General features: G+C 35.0%; 1 pseudogene across 1 annotated transcript; it reads left to right on the top strand.

Moving 5' to 3' along the window:
* The first annotated feature begins 6,574 nt into the window (after positions 1-6,574).
* Positions 6,575-10,280, top strand: LOC114304835 (DNA repair protein RAD51 homolog; annotated as a pseudogene). The gene is made up of 8 exons (XR_014343156.1): positions 6,575-6,742; positions 8,017-8,384; positions 8,532-8,623; positions 8,783-8,877; positions 8,947-9,060; positions 9,336-9,465; positions 9,717-9,838; positions 9,922-10,280. The product of XR_014343156.1 is annotated as a DNA repair protein RAD51 homolog (transcript).
* The last annotated feature ends 2,692 nt before the right edge of the window (positions 10,281-12,972 follow it).

Raw genomic sequence — 12,972 nt, 5'->3', positions numbered from 1 at the left:
AACAAACTATTTTAGTAACTTTTTATTTTTTTGGCTAAAATATGAAAAGATGTAAAAAAATGTAGCAAGAAAAAAGAACTTTTAACTTTTTTGTGTAATTTGTTAATTTTTTTACTTTTTTAATAATCTATTGACTTTTAAGCTAAAATCAAAAGTTGCCAAACAAAATTTTAATCTCATTACTCACACAACTCTCCCTTCTTTCCCTACTAGGGAGCTTCTATTCCCGCACTCATTTTCACATCATTACTCAATTTACACACATAGCTTTTAGTTTTTACTTGGTTTACATCACTTAATTTTCATAGGATCCTTACTTTCAATCTTCAAACTGTAAGCATCTTCTGTTGCCACCTTCATAGGCTTCATCACTATCGTTAGGTATTGGAGCATGTGTAAAGGTAGAGTCTTACATCAAACAAAGAGTAAAAGAAATGAGTCTTAGGGGTGTTTTGGGAAGTTGGTAAAAAGCTAACTTTTTGGTTTTTTTGACTTTTTTTGTAACACCCTTAAAAAAATAACATTAAACCCATCAATATAGACATGCATTGATATATATAGAAGCTCCACATTCTTCTATTCATCAGAGTTCCATTACCAAAAAGTATTACATGTTAACGACAAAAACAAATGCCCTAAAGGCTTACAGCTTTCCAAGTTAACACTTAGTTACAACAAAAGAGTGCTAACTCATTTACACATTAAGCCCTTGGCTTGAATATACATGTAATACATTAAAGAAACTAAACAACAAAAGTATGCCCGCCTCAAGCCTCCCAAGCTACGTCCTTGGAGGTGGCATGCTACATGTACCTGAAAATGATATTCCCATATAGGGTGAGCCACAGCCCAGTAGAAATACACTAAACTAAATATGAACAATGACTAAAAGATTAGTAGTTGATAGATGGCCAGCACTGGTACTTTCCCTTATCACACTTTACGATTTCGTGACATACAAGTTCATGTTACAATCCATTTTCCAATTCTTTTCAATTCTCAATTTGTAACCATGGCTCAGAACCTGGCCAAACAACCTATATGAGACAGTAACTCATATTCAACTTCTTCCCACTTCATATTAGATAAGCGTACTAGCTATATCAACACATCAACAAATAAGCATATAAGCTATATCATCGCTTCCATGGATATGCATAAGAGCACTATCACACTTCCAAAGACAAGCATATGAGCTATGTCAACACATTACTAGATAAGCATATGAGCTCTATCTATGGAGTCCATCCCCTATCTTCTCCCAACAACATCCGGTTTAGAGGTCCATCCCCTATCATCCCCTAAACCGTGGAGTACATCCCCTATCTCCTCCAACCCGACACAATGCATATAAACAATAATTATACACATCATCACACAACACATAAATTTAATGTATTTTTTCAACCGTCATACTCAATGACACATTCCAGTGATTAGTTTCAGTTTGCCTAATCATCATGCATTGTCTACAACAATCAAGACTATCCTCCACCGATAGCCCAAAACAGTTATTTCTATACAGAAAATAAATGCAACAATGGATATATAATCAACATTTCAACCAGGTGAGTGATAAATAATCCAACTACACCCTTTAATTCTATACATTTCCAAATCAATTTCTCATTCCTCATAATTAATTATGCGAATTAATTAACCAATGTAATTAGGGTATTTTCCATAATTAACATTACAATCCTTAGGTTCCATTTTCATTAATGTTTTAACATTAATTTTACTTTTCCATGCCAAACATGCATCTAGGTTTTATATAGCTAAAACCCCAACTTTTGTATATTTACACAAAAGTCCCAAACTTTCACAACATTTCCAACCCAACCCCAACATCTCAAAATGCTAAAATTTAAAGACAAAACCCATAGTGAGGAGTAGGTTATCCCTACCTCAAAGAATGACACCCAACCAAGAAGATGATGGAAACGAAAATGCTCCAAACCACGAATTTTTCGGATCAAAAGATAGCCCTCGACGATCAACAACTTTTTTGTAAAGGCCAAAGGTGAGGAAATCACTCCTACTAGATCAATACCTAGAGAGAAGGTAGAGCTCTAGAGTGAGAAGCTCAACAATGGTGTTTTTGGAAAAGTAAGAGAGAGAAGAGAAGTGGAAAAAGTGATTTAAAAAGTCAAAACACGGAGCTTTAACCCAGTCGCCCCGCTCGAGCGGCCAAACCCCCGCTCGAGCGTCACTCACAGACTCCCGCTCGAGCGGCCAAACTCCCGCTCGAGCGGCGGATGCACACTCCCAACACTTTTGCAGACAGGTCTCCCGCTCGAGCGTCCAACTCCCCGCTCGAGCGGCACTCACACACTCCCGCTCGAGCGTCACAACCGCCGCTCGAGCTTACAACACTACAGAGGAGATACTGGATTGGTGTTTTTCCCGCTCGAGCGCCAAAACCCCCGCTCGAGCGGACAAGCAACAAAAGGATCCCCGCTCGAGCGTCAAACTCCCCGCTCGAGCGGACAGGTCAAAATCTAGGCAACTAGTTTTGGTTCCTAAACCTCAACCAACTTGTAACAAACCTGCCCAACACATCCTATAACTCAAATACAAAGTAAGAAAGGATGTGAATAAGGTATACACAACAACCAACTCCACGGAACCTAAGTCCGGATACAACAATTAAAGAAAAGGGAAACCGGGATCGCTATATTTTTAGCCAAAAAAATTAGCTTTTTTGATAGTGATTTGGGTAAAAAAAACTAACTTTTTTGGCTAAAAAAACTAAAAAGCCAAAAAAATTGGCTTTTTACCAACTTCCCAAATTGCCCCTTAATATATATTAAATGGACTCTCCACTTATAGACTTAAGCTTTTAAGTGGGTTTAAGTTCCAAATAATGCATGTTAGGCATTGATATGGTATTTGTGGATTTTGGAGTTTCTCTATGATGAATTGGCCCGGTGTTACTGTGCATTTGTGGGCTCCCTAATTCCCTAACAACTGGTATCAAAGCGTTGGTTCCTACAGTAAGAATGATGGCAGACAATCTATGGGCGGACTCTTCTAAAGCATTAATGTTGGTGGGCTTGGGCTTGCACAAAAACTCTTGATGAAGTAAGAAAAATCCATGATAACTCTTGATAGAGCAAAAAAAATTCCTAGTACACGTGGCAAGGTTGGACCGTGAGAAGGTAGCTTTTAATAGAGTATGGTGACTCACAATGGAATGTGTACAGGTGGCCCAAGCTAGACTCGATGTTAGAGAGTTATTGATCAAGATTAAAGGGGAGTGTGTAATGATCTACAATAAACTTGCTGATCGTGACTTGAGGAGGAGCATAGAGAGGCCCAGTGTTTGGTTCACACATGAGGGGGAGATTGTTGGAGCATATGTAAAGAATGAGTTCCACATCGGATAAAGAGTAAAAGATATGAGTCTTAATATACATTAGATGGGCTCTCCAATTATATGCTTACGCTTTTAAGTGACTAAGAGTTCCAAATAATGTATGTTGGTCTTGATATGGTATTTGTGGATTCTGGAGTTTATGTATAATGAATTAGGTTGATGTTGTTGTGCGCTTGTGTGCTCTCTAATTCCCTAATACAGGGGTGTGCGTGGTGCGATTCAGGCGGTGTAAGAGTAAAATTACAAACCAAACCATGAATGGCGGATTGACAAATAACCAAACCGTAGTTTTGACAGTTTGAAGTGATTTCAATTTGCTAGTTAATTGAAGATATTCTTAATAATTATCAAACATTTACATAATATGTAACACTAACCTACATAATATTTTCCATATATATAACATAAACTAATTTTACATAATATTTTTTATATATATAACTACTAATTTGTAACAAATTTCACATCTTAAATCTCTCTCACATTCATTTTTACTTTAATATTTCTTTACAGGTTAAAAAAATATATGTATTAACTATAGCGGAGTAGAGTGATGTCAAAGGTGGATTATAAATTTCAAAATTTAATTCGCGATTAGCGGATAAATTGGTGCGAATTAATGCAATTTTAACAAATTTAAAGGTATTTTGCATAGTCCTAACTATCGCAACCCATAACCTTTCCTTCCCTGGTACCTTCGCCTTTGTTGGGGCTAGCATAACCCCCTGCTCTTCCTATCTCCTCCTCAACTCCTTTCTTTCTTCTATCTCATCATCTTCTTGTTGGCTATTTCTTTCGCCACTCTTTTCACCATTTCTCTTCCATCATCATCTCTTCTATCACCCTACCATCTTCTTGTTGTCTCTTCCCTTCACCACCTCTTCTTCTTTCCTCTCCACTGCATATCACCTTACATCCTCATCCTTCAAATCTGAAAACCTAGCCCTCCCCCTCTCACTTCCTTCTTCTTCTGCTTATTTTTATTCTTATTCTTATTCTTTCGAAATTTGGGAGTTTAACGGTGGTGTGGGCTAGAGAAGGGGGTCATGATGGTGGTGACCAACAATGGTAGGATTCAGGGTCGACATTACAATTTAGCAACTTAGACAGTTGCCTTAGGCCTCATTCTTCTAAAGGCCCTATAGTTTTTTTTTTTTGCTATGTGTAATACTTCAATAGTTAAGGTGGTAATGAAAGGCCCTATTGTTTTTATATTAAAGACCCATTTTAAAACATAATCGCTTTCTATTTTTTTTATTTTTTCCCCTTTCTACCACTACAGGTGTAAACAATTTGGTTCAGTTTGATAGGTTAAAAGAAATTTAGCACCAAAATGAAACATCCAATTTTGTAGTTGCTGAACCGAAATCGATCACATATTATAGTTTAATTTTGTTGTTTTTCAATTCAGTGTAAATGAGAACTTTAGGAGTTTTGTAAAATTCTATAGAATCCCATGTCAAGAATAAATGAAACGAGATTGCGGGGACGCTCCATAAATGTACTAATATTAACAATACCCATAACAATTGTTTTGCATTAAGAAAATTTTAAAATTTTGAAATTGATAAAATCAGATATGATAAGAAAGATTAAGGGGTTGTTTGGAAAGTGTTAGATTAGTATACTTTTTGACTTTTTATGAAAAAATATGAAATATGAGTTGGGTTTGAAGTGATGTAGTAAAGAGGTGATGTGACTCAAATAAGAAGTGATGTGACCTAAATAAAATGATTGTGACTCAAATAAGATAATGTGTTAAAATAATATGTGTTATTTTAGCACATCTCAAACAAGCACTAAGCCTTCGTTTGGGAAGTGGGTTGGCTTTTTGGCTTTTTGACTTTTTTGGCTATTTTAGCCCTGGGCTAAAAAGCTTGGTTTGAGAAGGGCTTTTTGATTTTTTTGACTTTTTTTGTGAGAGGATAGTGTAATGATTATGGGTTGGATGTGATGTTTTGTTTTTTGTGGCTAAAATAGCCTATTTTGTTTTTCTTAGCATTTATTAATTAAACCAAATTAACGTAATATGAAAACTTAAATGACAAAATTAATACAATTTGAATTTGAGAAAATGAATTGACACAAATGATAAATTACAGTATTGCAGGCATAATTTACTCGTTTATAATTAAAAAAAAAATCAACTCAAACTAAAAAAATAAAGAAAAATGGTTGAGAGAACTAAAAATGAGTACTAGGGAAACACTAATGATGTGCAGTGGGCGTTGCCTATGCCTTTTTTTTTTTTTTTTTTGCCATTCTTAATACATTAATATTATTAGTAGTATTTTTTTTAGTGGTATGAATCATTGTTGAAAAATAAAAAAGCCAAATGAAGTTGACCAAACTAATCCTTAGTCCAAATGTTTCAAATAATTTGGATTAGTGATTATAATTATATTTCACCTTTGTTTTTTCCCCAATTTTTGGTAGGTTTGTGGTGAAAATTCCAGAGGGTATGGCGGTGGAGCAGGCGGCCGCTACTGTGCGCCGGGGTGACAGTGTACAGCCCACTGACTCACTTTGGGCTGAAGGAGAGTGGGATGAGAGGAGGAATATTGGGGCTTGGAGGGGTTGGACACATGGGGGTGAAGATAGCAAAAGCCATGGGCCATCCCGTGACTGTCATTAGTTCTTCCGACAAGAAGAGAGTGGAGGCTTTGAAGCACCTTGGTGCGGACGATTACCTGGTCAGCTCGGACGTCACTTGGATGCGGACGATTACCTGGTCACCTTGGTGCGGACGACCCACAGAGATTGTTGGGCTTAGAGTTCGGCCCACCAATATAATGTGCCTGTTTGGCAGAAATTATTTACAGTTTATTTCAGCTTTCAGCTTAATTTAAGCTATTTTGATGTGTTTGGTTTAGCTTATAGCTTATAGCTTTGTGGAAGTCAGAAATCAGCTTATTCTTTGAGTGGGGCAGGAGATGCTTTAAGAATAAGCTGGAAATCAGCTTAAGCTGAAAGTTATAAGCTATAACCTGTTTAGGCATAAGCTATAAGCACTTTCCCACAGCTCTACCAAACAGGGCCAATAGTGGAGTGGTGTTGGGTTGGTTTGGGTTGGGTATTTCTGATTGAAATTGTTTGTAGTGTAAATGTAATGTAACTCCTTTCCTTTCTGTATAAAGCTTACTCTGTAAGCCACTGCCGCTGGTTTTTGGCGCCTCTCTCTCCGAGCAAACACGTTCAAAAATTCCATCATATAATTCTAGTATCATCTCTCTCTCTCTCTCTCTGAGATTTACTGATCGATCGGCCATGGAGCAAGTAATAAGAAACCAGAAGATGGGCCAAGAACACGACCAAGTGGAAGATATGCAACAGCATGGTCCTTTTCCTGTTGAACACCTTCAGGTAACACCACACCCTCTCTCAACCACCACCGCCCTCTACATTTCCCAATTTTTTGCCCAAATGGGTATCATTCATTTTGCTCTAATAAAACCAAACAAATAAAGGGTTTTTCTTTGTTTTTGTATTCGGTTATTGTTTTCGTACTATATATCAGATTCTTTGTCAAGATCCACAAATGGGTTTTCGCATTGGCTTTAATTCTTGCCTATTGTATGCTGTGTTTACTCACATTTGTTACTTCTTTCCATTTCTAGGGCTAGGTTTTTAGCTAACCTCTCTACTCCTAAATTACTTTCTTTTTTTTTTTGCTCTATTGCGAATGAATTTTTTCCAAGTCCAATACTCCTGTAATTCTCATAATGTGAACAGTATTTTGTTGACAAACCCTATTAATTTCAGCATTCAAGCTAGCCACCCTGTATAACGACATTTTGGGGTGGGTTTCTAATGGGTTTGTATTTTAATCGTTAGGAAATAGGGTTGGATGTTGCATAAGATCAAAGTTCTTACAACAACTCCATAGGCAAATGCAAGCTCCAGTATTGGTGGGAACTTTGACCCCTTCATGTCTCTTACTGCCAATGAGGCAGCTAGTAAAGCAAATGTTTCCCTTTCAAAAAAAAGAAAAGGAGAGAGAGAGAGATATTTATACCCTCAAACAAGCTACATCAAAAGGACAAAACCACCTCATTAAGACATCTTCTACCAATTGTTCAGTTATCAAGAATTGACTCTCAACAATTTATTCGCTAAACGCTTGCTTAGCCACAAAGAAAAAAAAAATGGTTATTACATTATTTTGCTCTGTACATTTTTACAACACCTACATGTACCTGATCCAAATCTAATCCCTTACATGGACTTGGGTACGAGTACAGAGTGCAGTTGTGTATCCAAGTGTCAGACCTTCATTAATTTAAATCTTAGGATCTTTTGACGTCATATACACATCTATATTGCATATTATATAATATTCTCGGATGAAATGTTGTAAATTATATAGGAATGTACCTGATATTAAATAGGATTTAGAAAATATATGAAAGTTCTATTTCTAATTCATGTGAAAGGCTAAAAATATTGTTTTACTAGCAAATGTGAGTTTCTTCTTCTCATATATTTCAACAAATTAAAGGATCCAAGTGTCTAAATTGGGTACGAGTCTCGGACACATATCGCACACTCTTATCCATGTCATATCTAGTGGACACGGGTACTGTGGGGGCAATAAAAGAGTCCATGAAACACATTGACATTTCTTTGTTCATCTGAAGGCATCTGGAATAGCTTCCCTTGATATAAAGAAGCTTAAAGATGCTGGTCTCTGCACAGTTGAATCTGTTGCATACTCTCCAAGGAAAGAACTTCTGCAAATCAAAGGAATCAGTGAAGCAAAAGTCGACAAGATCATCGAGGCAGGCATGTTTTCACTGTTTGTTGTTGTTTGTTCATGCTTTCCCTTCAATGCATTTTCTATGATCGGTGAAATGTTAAAACCATTAAATTTCCAGTTTTTATTGTTTGTTAACAGCTTCCAAATCGATTCCTTTGGGTTTCACTAGTGCTAGCCAACTCCATGCGCAAAGGCTTGAAATCATTCAGATAACTTCAGGATCACGAGAACTTGACAAGGTCTTAGAGGGTAATTTTCATTGATAATGATATTCTTTTACAATGCAAAATACATAAATAAATGTCTGCAATTGATACATAAATGTTGCAACCTGGAAGTAGTTGTATGCAATTGATAACTTCTAGTCTTGTAAGCTCACATGGTTGTCTTTCACAGGAGGAATTGAGACTGGATCTATAACTGAAATTTATGGCGAGTTTCGATCTGGAAAGACTCAGCTTTGTCACACACTATGCGTCACTTGCCAAGTAAGATGTAGGATGTTTCTACGTCATAGGTTCATTAGACTATTCATTGGCCTGGAATTTTTTTTATTTTTGTTAACCCAGTGGCTAGTTGCAACATCAATCTGTTTTGTTATCACGTTAACGTGTCACATCATACTTGTCTACATTTTAAAATATCAGCTTCCGTTAGATCAAGGCGGTGGTGAAGGAAAAGCAATGTACATTGATGCTGAGGGCACATTCAGACCACAGAGACTCCTACAGATAGCAGACAGGTATTTGTAATGCTACCTTAAGATAAACATCTGTCGTGTTAGTTGTCATTAATGGCGTAAATGTTGCAGGTTTGGATTGAACGGTGCTGATGTTTTGGAGAATGTGGCCTATGCTAGAGCATACAACACTGATCATCAATCAAGGCTTTTGCTTGAAGCTGCTTCAATGATGGTGGAAACCAGGTATTCTTTTGTTTACTTTTTTCCCCCCAGTTGCTCAATATCATATCAGGCAGAGTCAATAACTAAAATGCCTCTAGTTTCCCTTTGATTAGCATCTGCTCTCTTTTCCTTCCTTTTTGGAGTTGCATTTGGGAGGCATTCATAGATGTTACTGCTAATAGTTAATACAAACAATGGACTAACATGTAAAGAGATTTCTGATTACTGCCTTATTATATCTTTAGTAGTTTATGTGGGTTGACTTAACCTGAACTTAGTAAATTTTCATCAAAAAGGTTTGCTCTTACGATAGTGGACAGTGCTACCGCTCTTTATAGAACGGATTTTTTTGGAAGGGGAGAGCTGTCAGCCAGGCAAATGCATCTTGCAAAGTTCTTGAGAAGTCTTCACAAATTAGCAGATGAGGTAGGTTTCTCTCTTGTTTATTGTTGACATCATATTATGTGAGGGGATGGTATTTGCTCATCATTCGAGCTTTAGGTTGTGAGAATCATGATTCTGGGGTTTCTACATGGCGTGGAAAATATTAGTCTTTTTCCATGATTTATTTACTCATTTATTTATATGCCAACAGGCATTTGCATATGATTTAGATGCAATTCATGAAAGAAGGATCCAATTTTTCATAATTTGCCTTTTGCCTATTTTAATTGTAGTTTGGTGTAGCTGTTGTTATCACAAACCAAGTTGTTGCCCAAGTGGATGGTTCTGCCATTTTTGCCGGGCCTCAAATCAAACCTATTGGTGGTAACATCATGGCTCATGCTTCTACAACAAGGTATGCTTGTGCCACAAACGGTTTTCATTCTTATCCCGTTACTTTTTTGGAAGTTCACCAGTCATTGTCCATCTATGTGACAGGCTTGCTCTCAGAAAGATAAGAGGTGACGAACGCATTTGTAAAGTAAAAAGTTCTCCTTGTCTTGCTGAAGCTGAAGCACGCTTTCAGATTTCTGCAGAAGGTGTTACTGATGTCAAGGACTAATTAACAACACCACCCCAAAATTTCCTTTGAAGTTTTCTTGAAGACTTTTTGTTCTTCAACACGTGATCTTATGTAACTCATTGATATGCAAGTAACTGTGTAATTTTTTTCTTGGCATGTCTAATGTTTCAAGAGCAATTGTGCATCAAATGCAGTGTTGTTCTGGTCTGAGGATGATTGATATTTTTCTGTTCCTTTTACCTTCTGGATATTGCTTTTGAGGTTTCCATTGTAAGAATTTGAGCTTCTTTCTTCATTGAAATGGATGTAAAAATTTCAATGGAGTTTTGGCAAAGCATCTTTATCATAATTTTATATGAGTGTTTTTGTTTTAGTAACTTTTTGGTTTTTTGGTTAAAATATGAGATTAAAAAAATTAATATGTTTTGGATGATTTTTTGGTTTTTTACAAAAAGATGCAAAAAGTAGAGAGAAAATAAAATTTTGACTTTTTTTTTGTATAATTTGTTGAATTTTTAACTTTTTTAATGACTTTTTGATTTTTAGATAAGATGTTATGTAACTGTGTTGCCAAATGAGGCTTGTTCTAAGCAAATTGGCAGCTGGATTGTGATGGAACTTAAGTAATTACAAGTTTAGATCAGAAAGGCTGGCCTTGTTTGACAAGTTACTAAAATAGTCTAAAAGTTAAAAAGTTATTAAAAAAAAACTAAAAAATTAACAATTTATACTAAATAGTCAAAGATTTTTTTTTTCCTAATTTTTGCACATCTTTTCATAAAAAATCAAAAAATCATCCCAAACATACTAGTTTTTTTAGTTTATATTTTAGCCAAAAAATCAAAAAATTACTAAAATAATTTTTTTTTTCAAACAAGTATTATTATTTTTATATTATTTATTTATTTTCAAATGACAAAGATTGTATGCATATAGGTCAAACTATTAGGTGCATACATTGAAATTTACCTTTTAATTTTAGAACTTCAAATGTTGTTGTACACATTAAAATAAAAGATAATTTACACCAACATCCTCGAAGTTTCAAACTAATACATTAATAACCACCGGGATGGTGGTTCAATGGAGCTTCGCCCTCCTTCCATACAAGATGTTTGCATTCAACCTTCAAGAGGCACGACTTTCTTTAAAAGACTGTGTTGTAATCTTGTTACAAAAGCCCTAAGATCAAAATTTTAAAAAGCGGTGTTATGTAATGGTTACGGCGGTAGACGCTACCCGTTACACCCGCTTTGTAGTGCGATGAAAATTCGCATGTATAACAATTGTTTCGGTATTAAATAACGGCCATAGCGATACTGTAACAGCCATAAAGGCTCGCTACACACCGTTACACACTTTTACAATATTCTGAATAGCTTCCTTTCTAAAAAAAAAAATTTTAAAAAAATTTACAAAAAAAGGAATACACAAGTGATCCAAGCCTAAATAAAAACTTTGTATGACTATTTTTTCTTTATATTTTTAAAAAAAATTATTTTATTACATTAATATGTAAAATAAAAAAATTATATAAACAACGGTTGTATTATTTTTATAATCATTTTATTTAATATTTTATCGTAAATATTTTTTTATTTTGTTACCGTAATGTGTTGTCTAAAAAATGTCTTTTACAAAAATAAATAAAATCAATAGCTCAAAAATAATTTTTGTTTATAGCATAATTTTTATTTTTATAATCATTTCATTTAATACTTAATTGTAAATAATTTTATTTAGTTAGGTATAAAGTGTTGTCTAAAAAATATCTTTAAAAAAAAATCAATAGCTCAAAAATAATATTTTTTTTATGGCACAATTTTTATTTTTATAATTATTTCATTTAATAATTATAAATATTTTTTATTTAGTTAGTTCAGTTATTGTTCAAAAATAATTTTATAGACATTTAAAATAAATTATTTTTAAAGCCATAAACTATTGAAATAAAATGTAAAAGAAATTTTTTTATAGTGATTTAAAAATATGAAATATATTGGATCATTTTTAAAAACTAACAAAAATTTATCAAAATCTATTTTAAATCCCAATAAACGTGATTTTGAAAGGGAAAAAAAATGAGTACTAGTAAGTTTTTGCAAATTGTATGAAAAATAAAAAAATCACGATTTCGATTACTGCAACTATTATGCTACAACCTTTACACCCTTCAATTGCAATTGTTATAGTGGCCGCAATCGCTTTTCAAAACATTGCCTAAGACCCTTGTTATAAAGTGGGTGTGGATCCCACTACTACTCCGGTCGAGAGTCCCTTCCTTTGAGTTGGGGTAAATTTAATCGTCAACCGACTATATCAAGGCTAAGGTATGTAGAAGCTATGATATACCCACTGAACTTTTCTTTTTTTGTAGAAGTTAAGGTTGGGCGTAAGGTTATCCAACTCGTCCAAACTGCCATACCCAATCCGAACCGCACACGTATGAACGATTTTGCAAACACATTATGGTAGGGTGCTGTTTGAATTTTATATAAGTTTCGGATTGTGGGCGGGTTACGGGTTTGAACCGCACCCGCCCAACCTGCTCGCATTAACCCTTATTTTATTTTTATTTTTTTAATATTTCAAATCTGATCGTCCATCTTATCTCACTATCCATAACAAACAAACAAAAGAACCCCAATCTATCTCAACCCTCACTCTCTCATCTTATCAGTCCCTGGCCCTGTTTAGCACAACTTATAAGCTGTTTATTTCAGCTTTTAACTTAATTTAAGTTATAAATATGTGTTTGGTATAATTTAAGTCCTCAGATTATAGCTTATTTATAATCTATTATCAACTTAAAAGAGAAGCAGCTCTGAAGGTGCTTTTGCAAATAGCTTATGCGCTCAGGAGTGTTGAAATGACTTAAATGCCCCTCTAAAACTTCAAAAATTACATAATTGCCATTATATAAACCCTCTTTCGGTTGCCCTAGCACACTCCTCTCCCTCACAACA

This window comes from Camellia sinensis, chromosome 10 (genome assembly GCF_055761805.1).
Source record: "Camellia sinensis isolate YWXY chromosome 10, ASM5576180v1, whole genome shotgun sequence".
NCBI classification, from domain to species: Eukaryota; Viridiplantae; Streptophyta; class Magnoliopsida; order Ericales; family Theaceae; genus Camellia; species Camellia sinensis.
Note: the sequence above shows the minus strand (reverse complement) of the source record. Positions and strands in the feature narration are given on the sequence as shown.